Source organism: Cupressus sempervirens, chromosome 7, assembly GCF_028749045.1.
Source record: "Cupressus sempervirens isolate cs-2001-9-10 chromosome 7, ASM2874904v1, whole genome shotgun sequence".
NCBI classification, from domain to species: domain Eukaryota; kingdom Viridiplantae; phylum Streptophyta; class Pinopsida; order Cupressales; family Cupressaceae; genus Cupressus; species Cupressus sempervirens.
This window is the reverse complement of record NC_143124.1, coordinates 27953618-27968196: the sequence shown is the minus strand read 5'-3', so window position 1 is coordinate 27968196 and position 14579 is coordinate 27953618.

Genomic DNA, 14579 nt, shown 5'->3' with positions numbered 1-14579 from the left:
TGGACATGAAATTTTGTCCCTCATGGATGGATTTTCTGGGTATAATCAAATCAAGATTGCAGAAGAGGATCAGCATAAGACAGCATTCACTACCCCTTGGGGAACTTTTTGCTACAACATGATGCCTTTTGGCCTAAAGAATGCTGGGGCTACCTATCAAAGAGCTATGACAGCCATTTTTCATGATCTCATCCATAGCATTTTGGAGGATTATGTGGATGATATCTTGGTCAAGTCTCATACCTTCATGGATCATCTTGCTGACCTGGAGAAAGTCTTTGATAGGTTAGCCAAATATCATCTCATGCTGAATCCCAAGAAATGTGTCTTTGGGGTCACATCTGGCAAGCTTCTAGGTTTCATAGTTTCTAAACGAGGTATAGAGATCGACCCCAAGAAGGTCAAGGCTATCTTAGACATGCCTCCTCCCCAGACACTGCGACAGCTTCGCTCTCTTCAAGGAAAGCTCCAATCTGTTCGGCGTTTCATCTCCCAGCTTGCAGATAAGTGTACACCATTTTCACATTTACTGAAGAAGGATGAGAACTTCAAGTGGGATCCTTTATGTCAGCGCAGCTTTGACCATCTCAAGCAATATCTCATCAATCCCCCTATCTTGGTTCCACCAGTTCCTGGTCGTCCCCTGATTTTGTACATATCAGCAACACCTACTGCTCTAGGGGCACTTCTAGCACAGCTTGATGACTACAACAGAGAAAGAGCCATCTACTACATCAGTAGAACCCTAGTTGGTTATGAACTCAATTACACTCCTATGGAAAAAGCTTGTTTGGCAGTTGTTTTCTCAACTCAAAAACTTCGCCATTACATGCTAAGTCATACCATCCAACTAGTCTCCAAGATTGACCCTCTCAAGTATATGCTCTCTAGAACAGCACTTACAGGCCGTTTGGCCAAATGGGTTATGCTTCTTAGTGAATTTGACATCCAGTATGTGGATAGAAAGGCAATCAAAGGGCAAGCTATAGCAGATCACCTAGCTGATGCACCTCTAATAGATGTTTATCCATTGATCACAGAATTTCCAGATGAGCATATCTGTCTAATTGAAGAACAACCCCCATGGAAACTTTATTTTGATGGCTCATACACATCTCATGGATCAGGGGCAGGAATATTGTTGGTCACACCTCAAGGAGATTACATTCCAAAAGCCTTCAAGCTACAATTCCCTAGCACCAACAATATAGCTGAATATGAGGCCCTCATAGCAGGATTAAAGATAGCTGTAGAATGGAACATTGTTGAGCTACAAATCTTTGGCGATTCTCAGCTCATCATCAAGCAAGCCCTAAATGAATATCAAACCAAAGATGAAAAGCTATTACCCTACAAAGAGCTAGTTGATCAGCTAACCCAACAATTTACAAAGCTTCAGTTTACACAAGTGCCTCGAATACAGAACAAAGCAACAGATGCTATGGCTACTATAGGCTCGCTCTTGGAAATTCCCCAAGCAGCTACACAATATGAGTTTTTAGTGGAGCAGCTCCTCACACCCGCTTATGCGAATGAGGATTCAAACCGTGTTTGTATCTTGGTTGGTCCCCAATCCCCTTGGTACCATGAGATTCATGCTTACCTTAACAATGGTATCATATCCCCTCACCTCACACGTACCCAACGCCAGAACCTCATCCGAAAATCATCCCGCTATGTTATCATAGCCAATACCCTATATCGTCGGGGTTATCACGATACTCTCTCTCGATGTTTAGACCAAAATGAGGCCGCGATGGTGTTAAAGGAAGTACACTCTGGACTTTGCGGTGCCCACACGAGTGGTATTGTCCTAGCGCGACAAATCCTTAGAGCAGGCTACTATTGGCCTACCATTGAAGAAGACTCTTGTGACTTTGTCAGAAAGTGTCTCCCATGTCAGCAGCATGCAAATCTTGTGCACGCTCCGGCACAGGATCTACAGCCTATTGCACCACCTTGGCCTTTCGCTTGTTGGGGCCTTGACCTAGTTGGAACTATCACACCCCTCTCATCTAATGGACATAAATGGATAATAACAGCTACAGACTATTTCACTAAATGGGTGGAAGCAGTCCCCCTAGTCTCAGCTACAGGAGTTCAGGTCTCCAAGTTCATCTTGTACCACATTGTTTGCCGCTTCGGCATCCCATCCACCATCTTCACCGACCACGGAGGTAACTTTGAAAATCTCAACATGGAAGAATTATGCACTTCCCTCCGCATCCATCACCGCTTTTCTAGCCCATATTTCCCACAAGGTAACGGCCAGGCAGAGGCAACTAACAAAACCCTCCTCAAAATTCTAAAGAAAGTTGTCAATGATTCCGGCCGTGATTGGCACCTACAAATAAATCCAGCCTTATGGGCCTATCGAACTTCCTTCCGTACATCCACAGGCACAACTCCATACTCCCTAGTCTATGGTGCCGAAGCGGTACTACCTATAGAGGTTGAACTTCCCTCCTTGCGCATATCTTTGCAAGGGCAAATATCAGATGAAGAATATAGAGTAGCTCGACTCACCCAGCTAGATCTCTTAGACGAGAAGCGGCAACAAGCCTATGATCATCTCATAGTCTATCAAACTCGTCTCAAAAGAAATTTCAACAAGAAGGTGCTTCCACGACACTTTCAGCCAGGTGACATGGTCCTCAAAGAAAACATGAAAGTCCAAGTAGATCGAGAAAAGAAAGGCAAGTTTGAACCTACATGGCTTGGTCCTTATGTTGTCACTGCTTCCTTTGGCTTTGGAGCTTATCAGCTATCTACACCAGAAGGAGAACTCTTGAATGATCCTACTAACATCATTCATCTCAAGAAGTTCTATGCTTGAAGATCCTTGGTATACCTAGCTTTTGAAAAACACAAAAGAAAAAAATAGTAAAGAGAAATAAGCGTCCAATGGTGAAAACTTGGCAATTCAAGCACCTTGGATAGGTACCTTGGTGAAAACCTGGTAATTCAGGCGCCTTGTGTACTAAAGACTAATCCATTATCTATCACTATCCTATCCCTCATCCATTTACCCACCATCCCATAAGACACACTTGCTTGTTCCCTTGGTGTTCCAACCAAATATCCAAAATCTGATGAAGCTTGTAAATACCTCCTGTACAGCTTGTAAATCTTGTACCAAAGCTTGTATTATACCTTGTAAATCTTGTACCATACCTTGTCTATCCAAATCTTGTCCAACGTTTGTACCATATTCCAGCCTATAAATAATCCTGTATCCTAGCTTGTATACTATCACGTGCACACACAAAATTCCATTTTCCTTAAGCTTTTCGCAAACCATCTACCTATCCACCTATCACCTATTATAGACATCCCATCCTTCACAAACATTTCCATCTCACAAAAACCAAAACATGAACAAACTTGTACATTTGTAACATATCTTGGTCCATCAGCTTGTACATCCTCTTTAACTTAGTACCATTGTATCTATCCAGCGTTCATGTCAGTTTGTCCTTGATCAGCATCTTGCACCCATCACACATCTTGGTTAGTTATTCCAATGCATCCTTTAGCTAGATTTCCTGTCACCAAAGTGTTATCTTTCTTAGTTCAGCTTGCCAGACGCACCACTCATCCCGATCCACCAACTTAGGTGCTCTCCGATAGGTCCTTGCAGGATATAGCTTTCCTCAAGTCTAATCTTGGTCCGTTAGTACCTCGTCCTACCCATCTCGTTGGCAAACAACTCTCTTTTGGATTTTCACTTTCTTTTGATTTGGAATCTCCCCTTTTGGGTCTTGAAGTATCTTTTCTAAGCAATCTCCTTGTTCCCTCCTCAAGGTTGCCACGATCTTCCATATCATGGTATGCTGCGAATGGGGCAATTAGAGTGTAAGGTCTTGATCAGGTCTTTCGTTTGTTTTTCTTTTCTGCTTGTGGGTTCTCCAGTGTCGTTTCCACGCTGCTTCCTCTAGGATTCATGTGTGATGCTGGGGCAATCCTTGTGTGTTTGTTTTGAGTTAGTTTGTTAGTCCTTTGGACGGTTGGTGAAAAGGCCTTGATGTTCTTGGTAACCTTGGCAATTAACCAATAGTCCTATAGCAAATCTAGTGCTCAACTACATGGTGGTACTTCTCTTTGAAGTATCCCCCCGCTCAAAAAGCTTCAATGGTTTTCCTTCATCTCCATTATCCCCCACCCATATCCAGCATCTGTCTCTCCTACCCTAGCTGATGCATCAGTATCTCTTTGAATCACTCATCACTCTTAGCTTTAGGGATCCACAATCCTAGTCTTAGGGATCCACCAATCCAAATCAACCCACCAAGCCTCATCTTTCGAGATCCACAATCCTAGTCCTAGGGATCTCCGAAACCCATCTTCCACCAATCTAACTCTTTGAAATCCTGTTCCATCAGCTTTATAATCCCCTCATCCATCTCCCTATCCTGGATTCCTTTTTATAGCGCTCTGCTCCTTCATCCTCCACCTTCCCTAAGGTCTTAAGCTTGCTTCCTCTTGTGCATCTGATTCTCCTTTATCATTCTCCCATAGTGAGAGTTTGAGCTAATTCAACCCCTTCTCTTTGCCAATCTAAGTCTCCTTGCTCATCCCATATTCTTGTACTTTTCAAGAAGCCATCGAGCCTCACTTTCTCTCCCCGCTGCCTTCTTGAGGGGGCATCTCACAGTCCATTCTCTCCTCTTCTGCTCTAGCCTTGGGCATCTTATTTTCTTATCTTTGATGTCATGCCACTTGCGGCATCACATCAAAGAGGGGCAAAATGTAGACACCTAAAAACCTTTAGAAAATAAAGTATTTTTATTTTCTGAAAAAGTCCTGATGACATCATCATTTATTAATTAATTAATTAATTAATTAATTAATTAATTTTTATGCCATTAAATTCCTTTATCTTAATTAAAAATATTTAATTAAGGAATCCCTCCCAAAAATGTTTAAATCTTATTTAAACATTATTTCCTTATTTATTAATTATTTAATTAATAAATTGACCAAAAATCCTAAAATAAATAAAAAATTTATTTTTTGCCCAAAAATTGGCCAATTTCCTTATGACCAATAACCTCTTCCAAAATCTTCTAATCCTTCTTTAATTTCGATTAAAGGCTAATCTCATCATTTCCTACCCCTAACCCCAACTCAAAATATTTAATTAAAATTAAATATTAATCCTCATGTTTATTAAAAAAGTTTTAATAAATATCTCCTCAACCCAAACCCTTGAAATAAATAAAACTTTATTTATTTCCTAAAAATCTAATTTATCCTCACCTTAAGAAGTTCTAGACTCTTCTAGAAAGTCTTCATCCTCATCCTAGGAAATTCTAGACTATTCTAGAAAGTCTTTATCCTCATCCAAAATCTAGAATCTTCTAGAAGATGTTTTAAACCTAATCCTAATCCCCTCCTAACCTTGTCACATTCCCTAAACATGGGTTAAAACTTACTAACCCAAGCCAAAGTTAACAAATATCTCTTCTTTCACCCACCCTCATTAAATGCCATCCACTTGCCTATCCTTAAGCTAATCCTAAACCATCCTAATCCATCCTCTAATCATTTGCACAAGCCTAAACAAGCTTAAAACATTTCTAATCAAGTCCAAGTCGAATTTGCTCTCATCACCCTCAAAATATCTCAACCATAAAACTTTATGAAGTCCACTAGGTCATAAATGACTCTTACAAGCCCTTTTATTGCTCTTACAAGTCATTATGAGGGTCTTTATGAAGATTTTATCTCTTGAGCCTCCTTTGTTGACTCATCCTTGCCCTTTCCTCCATCCTCTCACCATGTGACATGTGTCACTCCTTGATTGGCTATAAGGAAGCACAATCCATGTGCTCTCCTCTCATGCAATCTGAGCCTTCCATAAGCTTTTTCCCATCCTTGCATCTTAGCCCTCAATCCCTCAAGCCTCTTGCCTATAAATTGGATCCTTCCCCTTTGAAAAATAACACAATCCATGAAGTAAAGTTATAATGCTATTTTGAGAGCCAAATCCATACTAAATCCATCTATCCACACCAAAAATCCACAATCATCCATTGAAGCCTTTGAAAGCATATTGAGCATACATCCTATCCATTTAGATAAAGCTACTCAACAAGAGAGCTTCTTATTGAGAGAGTCCATTAATGGCTCATATTCTCAATTAAGAGCTCATCTTAGTCTATCTTGAAGTTTATGAATTTTGTTTAGTTTGTAGAAGCTTTATTTAAATTTGGTTTCTATTAGCATACTAACATTGCTCATATACAGGGGTCACTTGCGAGCTTGGCAAAAAATTGGCAGTAGCTTGTGGGATTTGATAGCTTTGTGGAGTGAGGGTAGTAGCTTGTGAATTTGTGGCTAATGGTATTGAGCTCCCAAGACCTAATGGAAATGATTGGATTGTGCTTTGGGCTATGGTGAACAAGCTGGGGGTGATGAAAGGTTGATTACTTGGCCCCATGGGTGGCATCCCTGTTGTATATTGCTGAGTTTGGCCAAAGATGCTAGCATTAATTTGGGAGATGGGTGGATTTGGAAGGCTGGGTTGGGGAGCAACAACAGCAATAGTGAAGGGAGTGAATGGTGAGGTGTTTTGAGTAAAGGGGGTTTGGAGTGGAGAGGTATGAATCAAGGATGGAGTGGTGGTGGCTGGGTTGGCTTGTGACATGGAGATTTCAACTTGGGTGGATGATAGTATGTTTGGGTCTATTGGATCATATGGATTGGCTGGAGGCTCTTCTTTTGGCATATATTGAGGATAATTTGGATCATAAGAGCCTATGGGTGGTAGCAGCTGCCCAAACAATGGGTGAGATGGATCTGATAATGGAGGGGGTCTTCCAAAGTGAAAGGTTCCTACATTGTCCCTTCGAAAATTAGCCATGATTGTCTCTTTGTTCTTGTCTATAATGACATTAACCAATACTGCATTTCCTGGTTGGTTCATGAAAGCTTCAATGTCAGTAGGTGATGGCATAGCTTTCTCTGGGCTGAAGGATGGCTGAGTGCTCAAGGGGGGTGATGCTATTTGATCCAAATGATAGGGCTCCATTGTTTCTTTCTTCTTGGCTAAGCGAGTGACGGTTGGCATGAAGATGCAGAATGTTCCTAGGGATGAGATGCAACAAATGCTGGTGGATGCAAAAGGGGGGAAGGCTTTTCTATGCAAATAATTTCCTAGGTTGAGGCAAAGCTATATGACAAAACCTAAGGAGGATTGGGTTCAGGATTCTAACTTCAAAGATATGTTGCCAAAGCACAAAAGGTCTGCTCTCCTATGTGCAAGCTTGGTGGTGATTGTGTCAACTTAAGGATAGACTGATGATCCTTTAGGAAGAACACAAGATTGACCACTTGTGGATCCCAACCTTTAGCTCAAGGTGATGAGGGATAACAAGTGACAAAGCTAGATTACCCTAGACCAAGCTCTGTCAAAGGGATAACCTTGGTGAGATTGGTGGATTTGAAAGATTTTAGGAATGGTAAACTTTTGGCAAGGTGAGACCAAATTTTGAAGGCTTGGATATGCAGATTTTGGATTGCTGGCTAGATGGTTTGGTTCTAAATGAGATGGATGAGCTAATAATGCTTACAGGGATAACCTCAGATGGCTGGCTTTTCTACAAAGATGACTCTAAAGTGAAGCTTATCCAAGAAGATGTAGAGAAACAAGGGTGTCTAATCATAGAAATCATGCCTAGTTGGTAAGGCATAAGTAGGATTAACTCCTGGATGTTGGCTAAATTTGATGGTGCACTCTAACCAGGCCTCTTGAAGTACTTCATCCGCAGCTTTGTCCTCTGCTTTGTGGAGTTTGGTAATTCGTGGGCTTGGTGTTATTTCTTTTCTCTTGGCTGAAAGTTCTTGGTATGCTAGGGATGGCTTGAGTTTGACCTTGTGAAACTTCTGTTTGGGTTTGGGTTTTTCTGACATAAATTCTTGAATTTTCTTGGCTTTGAGAGATCTCAGTTGTTTTGCTTCAACTTGTTGAACTTCTAAAATAGGCAGTGACTATGCTAAGTGTGCCCTAAGCTAGGATTGACCAAGTTTGGCAAACATTCATTCAATAAATAAAATAAAATCAAGCAACAGATAGGAACACCCAAATAGAAGTTTGTGGTTCTCAAAATGTGATACTTTCACCGAGGAGTGTGTATGTTCTACAAATGTTTCGATCAGTCACTTCAAACACATTAACATCCTAGATGGTTGTCTGCAAGGCTGACAGTTGGTTTAGCTAGGGATTCCTCGATATACGCAAGGTACATGAGGCTCAAATCCGTAGATGAGACCAAAAAGATGTCACACAGCCGAGAGGAGCGGTAACTCACTTCTCCTCTTTCACTTCTCAAGGGTATAAAGTTCCTTGAGGCTTAGCCCAAATGACAAAAATATTGATCCCAAGAGAGGTGTCTTTCGATTCACCTCCCGATTTTTATACTCCACCAGAATGTTGGAGTTGAGGTCATCCAAGGGGTGATGAAATCCCCAAGCAGGCCTCGTAAAAAGAAACAAGGTTTTGCATCCTAATCTTATGCACCCAAGATGGCCTCGAAAGACGACAAGGGGAGAGAAGACTTGGATGACCTTGGGCTAAAAAACACGCTTGTTCTTTTACCAACTGACTCTTATCTGTGCTAATCTAGACTTTGCAAGCACTCATGTTTAAGAGACAATGTTCAATTCCAACTTGAAGCGCCAACAAAAGTAAATCGATCGAAGAATGCAAACAATAAGAAGAGTTAGGGTCAACAAAAGCAAACTCGCGCGCCCGGAGGCCCTCCACATCAAGTATCGATTAATTTTCTTTAAGGTATTCAAGATTGAGTGTGAGTTTTCTTTAAGCCCAAAACAAAAGTGTGTGAGATTCGATTTCAAGCGCGCACTCGGAGGCTCTCCACGTCAGTTGTTATTCAATTTTAGTGCCCAAACTTGAAATGTGATCGATTTAATCTAGAGTTTTGGTCATTTAAAAATTTTGATAAAGTTAAAGCAAACGTTCAAGGACCAAGTGAGTTAGTTAGATTGTGGAACATTTAACACCTTTTTCAAGTAGACCCATCCCCAGAAATGGTGCTGAGATTGCAACCAATGGTTGAATTGATAGGTGATTAAATAAGAGGTGAGTCCAAGGAACTACTCAAATTGATTTTTGCAAATTTGTATTTAACTTAACAAAGTTTCTTAAATGTCCAAAAATCAAACTTTACCTAAATTGCATGTGGAAAAGAGATTTTTTTAGTTTAATTTTAGAAGCTCCAAATGAAGTGTTTGATATTGCAATGGTTAATTGATCATTGGCATTCAAGATTGGATTTATTGTTTTAAGCATGCATTCCAAGAAAAATTGATTTTAATCCATGGCATTCAAGAGTGTGTTTTGAGCAACATTCATTCAATAGGAAATGTGTTTAACCATTCAAGTTCATTTTAGCAACATGCATTCAAAGAAAAATGGTTAAACATTCAAGTTCATTTTTTAGCAACATGAGAACCTGCAAGAAACATGGTTAGTGGTTCCATATGTGCTCCAACCTGCAATGAGACAAAAAAAAACAATTTAGTTAGTTACCCAAAATCTTCAAAAATGAGAGCTTAACTATGGGAAAAAAATTTTTAAAACTTTTTTTGTTGTTTTTCCTATGCGTAAAAATGCTTAAAATGGTCTAAATCCTACGGAACCACTAAAAGTCAAATTTTGATTTATACTTTTTTTTTTTTTTTTTAACTACAAAGTGCAGAAATAACATTTTTAAAACATAAGTGCAACAAAGACAGACGAAGATGACAATTCATCAGGCGCAGACGCCAAACTACAGAGACGCTGATCTGTAGAGATGCTAATCTGCCAAGACAATGGCGGCAGTGGAGATGACAGTTCAGGTTGTGGAGACGACAGAGTAGCTGACAGAGGTGCTGATCTGCAGAGACGACAGTCCAGGATGCGTAGACGACAGTCAAAGATGCCAAACTATGTAGACGAAAATTTGGTTGCGGAGATGACAATTTGCAGGCCCAGATGCCAAATTGCGGAGAACACACTGCGCGAAAAAAAAAAACAAAGCTGAAAAATGCGGATTTTTTCCAGAATTTTTGTTTTGTTTTTTTTTTTTGTTATTTTCAAATTTTTTGAGGGTATGTCTTCTTCCTAAGTGCGTTCTTTAACCTGCAAAAACAAGAAAAACACCCTACAACTCACTCAAACAACAAAAAACATTAGATTGTTAGAAAAACAACATATAGATAGAAATTGATGATTAAATGACCCATAGTGGGGTCCCACCGGGCGTGCCAAAATGTAGAACAAGATTTAGTATGCAAAGAACATTAGCAAATAAAGTAAACATTCACAAACCAAAACTAAATTCACATATATGTTTAGACAAAGAAAAGCAAACAAAAAGTGCAAACCTCACAAGAGAAAACACTCCATGCTTTCTTGATTCTGTAGATGTGTCCTTTTGATGTGGATGTATGCTCAAGATGCTCAAAAGCTGTTTCAATGGAGGTGGGTAATGTCAAATTGGTAGCTTTGTGAGCTCTCAATTTGGCATTATAAGGGTAAGATTGATTGTTTTGGTTCTCAAAATAGCATGGTAACTTTAGCTCAAAGATTGTTGATGAAATGGCTTGGGATGGGATTCAATTTATAGGCCAAGGGGTAGAGGGATGGAGGGCTTAGATGCAAGGATGGGGAGATGGTTAAGGAGGGCTAAGATGCACTCAAAGAGGAGCACATGGATTGTGCTTGTTTACCACCAATGGGAAGGTGACACTTGTCACAAGGAGGATGAGTGTGAGAGGGTAGGGTAAAGGGTTGGTTAAATGCATGATGAGTGGGGTTGAGTATGTAAGAGATATGTAAGAGGAATGAGTGTGGAAGAGGGAAGAGTGTGGACGATGGATGTAAGAGTCATGAGTGGGCTTGTAAGAGTCTTTTATGTTTTGTAAGAGAACTCATGACTTGGTGGTTGGGATTTTTGAGGGGAGACTTTGGTTTGGATTAGGAAAGTCTTAAACTTGCTTAAGGAATGTGAAAACATTGGGGGTGGATTAGGCTTGGGTTTAGGATTAGATTAGGGATGTTAGAGATGTGCAAGTGGATGGCATTAATGAGGGTGGGTGAGTTAGTGGCTAAGCTTGGTTAGTATGGGTGGATGGGGTGGATTAGGGTAAATGGAGGATTAGGGATAGGTTAGGGATTTTTGGATTTGAGGATTTTATTTATCAAATAGATTTATTTAATAAATGGGAATTTTTGGAATTAGATAGAAGCATAGGATTTAATTGATAAATAATAGGTTTATTTGATTTATCAATTAGGACTATAGATGATTAATTAAATTAATCAGCTAGGGATGGCAAAGGTTTAATTAAATAAGAATTTAATTAATGATGCTTTTAGAGATGGCTAAATTAGATTACCAAAGCGGTGTAATCAAATTTAGGTGTCTACAATAGGAAGATCAAAGAAGGTATTGATTTTCTTATGAAAAGAGAGCCATAAGGTATGTAAATTTTCATTTGTTGGACATGTAAAGGGCTTGGTCATTTTTTGTCTAGATGTCCTAAGAGACTATGAAATACTAGAAAGAATTTATTTTTTGATGAAGATGAAGAATTTAAAGGAAGTATGGAAATATTCTTGAATTATTGTGATGATAAAGATAATGAGTCTAAATTGATTAAGGAAGAGGAAATGGTAGAAGAGATAACTTTGGTAGCTATTGTTGATCAAAGCGTGAACCATGAAAATGTGGAAGTTATCATTGAGTCTAACAATGATTTGCAGAATTAGAATCACATTGAAGAATATATATCTAAGCCTAGAGCAGAAGAAAGAGTTGAGTTGACAACTCCTAACAGAAGTATATCAAAAAATCATCCTCCTAGACACAACATTAATTAGGTAAATGAAGAATTGAATTATGTTTCTTTTCTCAAGTTGAACATAAGAGTGTAGATTAAGCATGTAAAGGTGATCAATGGATTCAAGAAATAATGGAAAAAATATATCAGATGGATGTTAAATCAAATTTCCTAAGTGGAGAACTTGAAGAAGAGGTATATATTGAGCAGCCTGAAGGATTTCCTTTGACAAGAGACAAAGATATGGTATGCAATCTAAAGAAAGATCTATATGATATGAAGCAAGCACCTGAAAACCTATTATGCAAGGTTGGAGAGCTATTTGGAAAAACTTGGATTTGCTAAAGGTACAATAGATAGTAACTTATATTTGAAAGAAATTGAGAATGGTTTGCTAATAATAGTAATATTTGTTGATGACATCATATTTGGATGAAATGATGAAGCAAGTAATAAGTTTGTTGAAGAGATGAAGAATGAGTTTTAATTGAGCATGATAGGAGAAATGAATTTTTTCTTAGGATTCTAGATTGTATAGAACAAAGATAGTATTTTTATTTCACAAGCTAAGTACGTAAAGGAATTTTTGAAGAGATTTGGATTGGAAAGTTTTAATCCTATTGGTACACCTATGATAACTAGTCATAAGTAGTCTATCAAGGATGAGATTGCTATAATTGAGTAGAAGTAGTAAACATCCATTACTGGAGGTTTGCAATATCTAACTCACACTAGACTAGATATAGAAAATGCAGTTGGGATTGTACCTAGATTTCAAGCTAATCCTAAAGAGTATCATTATGCAGTAGTAAAGAGGATATTTAGATATTTGAAAGGAACATCTGATTATGGAATTTGGTATGATAAATCAAGTGATTTCACTCTATCTATATATACTGATGTGGATTGGGTGGACAATATGGATGAAAAAAATAGAACTAGTGTGGATCATTTTTTCTTGGAGGAAGATTGGTTTCTTTCCTGAGCAAAAAACAATATTGTATTTCACAAAGTATAGTTGAGGTAGAGTATGTTGTAGCAACAAATAATTGTAATCAAGTGATTGGGATGAATCAAATGCTAAAGGATATCATAATTGAGTTTGCAGATTTTTTTATCATGTACTCTGATAATGCCAGTACAATGAGTATGTTTAAGAATCTTGTATTACATTCTAAAACTAAGCATATATCTATTAAGCATCATGTCTTGAGAGAGAAGACAACAGAAAAAAGAAGATTGGAATATGTGAGCACTAAAGATTAGATTGCAAATATCTTTATGAAACCCTTAACTAAAGATACATTTGAGTAATTGAGAGGTATGCTTGGTGTTATGCCCTTGCCTACTTTTGAGTAGATGATGCATAGATTGCATCAGTCTAGTGGTACAAAGCACTATTGTTTGACTGGACTGAATGTTGATGCTTCCTGTATGGGGGAGTATCTATTATGAGTTGAGTCATTGAGGATTCTTGGTATTTGGTCTTCAACAGTGTCTTTGGACACTTGAGCTAGTTGAAGACTTGGAGTAGTAAATTGACATAATGAGGCCTTTGTCATTGATGTCAATGGGCGAGAATATGCATGAAAAGCATCTCCTAAGTATGTATGGGGAGAGTGCATGGAACCCTCTACTTTATTAGGGAGATTTAGAAAGATTCATGTAAGGAAGAAGGAGGAATATCTATATGGGGGAGATATACAACATAAGGAATTCTGATGTATGAAAAGTAGTTTACTGTGAATAACTATTATCGATCCTACAAAGATGATGAGCAACATAGTCTTCTAGAGGATTTCAGATTTGATTGATGAAGAGGATATGAGAAGATAAGAACATCAATAGTAGCACTAGAGTATTGTCTTAGTATTCATGGAACTTGGACTTTTTTCATCTATGCATCAATGCCAAAGGGGGAGATTATTAGCATGAATGTTGATGATACTACTTTGGGGGAGTATCCTAAATTTTTTGGAATATTGACATGTTGCATTCAAGACTATGTTTGTCATTGATGAAAACATTACAGTAAATTTGTGAAGACTGGCAGAGTAGCAAACATAGATCTTAGTTGTGTGGACATGATTTTGAGTGTCTAGTGATGCATCTTCATGGACATGTTTATTACAATGTGTTGATGGCAAGGTTTAATGCACAACATGTAAGTAAAAGATTGACAAAAATTATGCTTGATTTACTAAGAGAAATATACAGACAAAATTCTTGAAAAGTAATTTTTGATGTTTGTATTATACCTTTCATCTAAGATGTAATAAGAAGATATATAGTCAACCAATGACAAAGGATAATCTAATGGTGATGTCAGCAAGTGCACAGGTCTTGAAGTCGCATGTGTGAAGTTTTGTATAGATTGTGAGCTAACAATACTATTTTGATTATAATTGATTAATTATTTTATTATAAATAATTGGGAAAGTGTCAAGGCCAACTCAAGGAATTATTTTGAAGATATAGTATAAAGGAAAGATATTTTCCTTGTTTGCAATATGTTGTGTTTGTTGTAGAAAGTGCGAAGTTCCAAAAGGAGCATAGTGTTTACCGAATGTGAGTAAGCAATCCAAAGGATTATTGGATGTGAGTTTTGTGATCTGGTTACAGGATCAGAAGGAGCAGAAGTTTGGTTGAAAGGAAAGAGAGAAAGGAATGAATTAATATTCATTTCTATTATTCTGCAAGGAATAATGTAGAGATCATTTGGATAGTGG